This window comes from Mastomys coucha, chromosome X, assembly GCF_008632895.1.
Source record: "Mastomys coucha isolate ucsf_1 chromosome X, UCSF_Mcou_1, whole genome shotgun sequence".
Taxonomy (NCBI): Eukaryota; Metazoa; Chordata; class Mammalia; order Rodentia; family Muridae; genus Mastomys; species Mastomys coucha.
The window spans coordinates 137,764,687-137,767,231 of NC_045030.1; the positions used below are offsets into that span (position 1 = coordinate 137,764,687).

Here is a 2,545-nt window from a genome sequence, read left to right on the forward strand (position 1 = left end):
GAGCTCAAGAGAAAGCACAAGAAACAGACACACTCATATTTACTCATAGAATATTTTAAAAGTTAGTTGTTGACCTTTTGTGTCTGCTTTTGAAAACAGTCTATTCAAATCATTAGCCCATTTGTCAATGGGTGATTTTATTTCCATTTTCCATGTTATTTAATTGCTGCAGTTCTCTGTAAATTCTGAATGCTAGTCCTCTGTCTGAAGTCTAGGTGGTAAATATCCATCTCCCATTTTGTGGGCCATGGGATCTACTCCTAGTTTCCTTTGTTGTACAGACATTTTTTTTTTTTAAGTCTACAGCACTCGGTATACCCAGTCAGTCTCCCATGGCCTGTACTCCCAAGTACTAACTAGGCCTGACCCTGCTTAGCTTTCGAGATCAGACGAGATTGGGCAAGTTTTAAGGTGGTATGGCTGTAGACCAGACATTTATTTTCTATCTTCCAATACAGACATTTTTTCCTATCTTTGTATCGTCTGATCTGTTGATGCTTTTGCCTATTTCCTATGCTATTGGTGTTCAATTTATAAAGTTCTTTTCTACATATATCATTTCAAGAGCATCCAGTATGTTTTCTTCTACTAATTGCAGTGTTTGCGGCTTTAAATTAAGGTTTTGGTCCATTCTGAATTGATTTTTATACAAGATGAAAAAACAGAAAACAGAAATATGATTTCATTCTTTTTCGGGTAGATATCCAGTTTTGCCAGCACCATTTGTTGAATAGGCTTATGTTTTACAATCTATGTGTTTTCTTCCTTTATCAAAATTACGTGGGCAGAGCTTTGACACTTTAGTCTCATATCTTCTATTCTATTGCATCTGTATATCTATCTACTTTTCCCCACATTTTTATGTCTACTTTTACACCAATGCCAGACTATCTTTATCATTAGAGCTCTGTAGTATTTTTTGAGGTCTGGTTGTGTAAAACCTCTGGCAGTGCACTTATTCCTTAAGATTCCTTTGACTATTTGAGGTTTTATGTGGTCCCATATGAGTTCTTGCATTTTTTCTAAATCTATGAAATATTGCATTGCAATTTTAATAGATATTGTATTAAATCTGTGGATTAATTCCGTGAGTTTAGCCAGTTTTACAAGATAAGTCATGATGGTTCAGGAGCATAGTAAATATTTCTATAATCTACTGATCTTTTTTAATGTCTTTTATAATGTTTGCAATATAGAGATCTGTCACTATTTTGGTCAATTGTATTCCAAAGTACTTGTCTTTTGAGTTGTTTTGAATGGAATATCTTCTCTAATTGCTTTTTCTGAGAATACATTGTTGCTATATGATAAAAGGCTATTTTTAAATTACTTATTTTGTAACTTGTAAGCTTATTTTAAGTGTTTATTTGGTCCATGAGTTTCTCATAGGCTCTGTAGGGATCTTTAAATAAAAAAAAATCACATCATCTGTAAATAAGGATAGTCTGAATTAGTTTTTTTTTTATATTTTAAAAAATCATCTTATGTCTTTCTCTTGAGTAACTGCTATACATCTAAGACTTCAAGAACTATATATATTAAAGAAAAGAAGGCAGAATGGGCATCCTTTTCTTGTTCCTGACTTTAGAGAAAATGCTCTCAGTTTGTTTCCATTTAAAATAATGTTGGCTATAGATTTGCTGTATATAGCCTTTATTATTTTGAGGTATGTTACATCTACATAAGGTAGCTTCGATTTTGTAAAGTGCTGTGTTTATTCTTGAGTACTATTTAAGATGAAAGTGATAGAAAAACAAACATGTGTAATGAAAAGGTGACAGAACCTACAATTTGATAAAACACAGTCAAGAGACCAAATACTATGATGGTGGAAAATTTTTTGTCTTTTCCTTCAATTAATTCACATATTTACATTTGTCTCTTTCTAGAAATTCTATTTTTTCTACTAGTTTATTTATATATTTGTCAGTAGAGTATTATGCTTTAAAGTTATTTCCTGAAACCAAGTGCACTTGTTATTACCACTTTTGTTTTCTCTCAAAATTGCCTTATCTATTTTTGATTAAAAGTGGTCTTTGTCCCTCATCAAGGAAAATTCTCTGTGCAGCAGACAGAGGCCACTACAGAAAACCACAACAGATCAAAGTGCAGTGATGGAGCTCAGCAGCCCCAGTGGGTGCATCTATAAAACACCCATGTACCAAACACTTAAGGAACATTGTGGAAGATGGGGCAGAAGGATCGCAAGGGCCAGAGGGTCAGGGAGTTTGCTATGAGATTGTGTCTACCAGGAATGTCAGAGGCTAAACCTATAAAGTCTCATCAATATGACTGTCCAAATATGAGCTGGTTATGCGATGATGCCAATGAACATGGCAAACTGCACAGTGATAAGCCCATGAAGTTTCAACCCTACACAAAGAACTGTAGGCAGCTGAGGAAATCTAGGAGCAAGAGAGTTTGTCTTCCCAGGGAAGAGCACACTGACAGTGTCAATGGTCAGCCTTAACATCAGAATGCAAGGATCATTTTTGGGCTCAACAAGTTCTATTTTGGAATCTCTCTCGCTCCCCCTCCCCCTCCC

The 2,545-nt window shown here is 34.8% G+C and overlaps 1 protein-coding gene across 1 annotated transcript in view; it reads left to right on the forward strand.

Moving 5' to 3' along the window:
* Positions 1-2,545, forward strand: part of Rtl4 (retrotransposon Gag like 4) — a 368,261-nt gene that overhangs the window by 111,161 nt on the left and 254,555 nt on the right. The window lies entirely within an intron of this gene.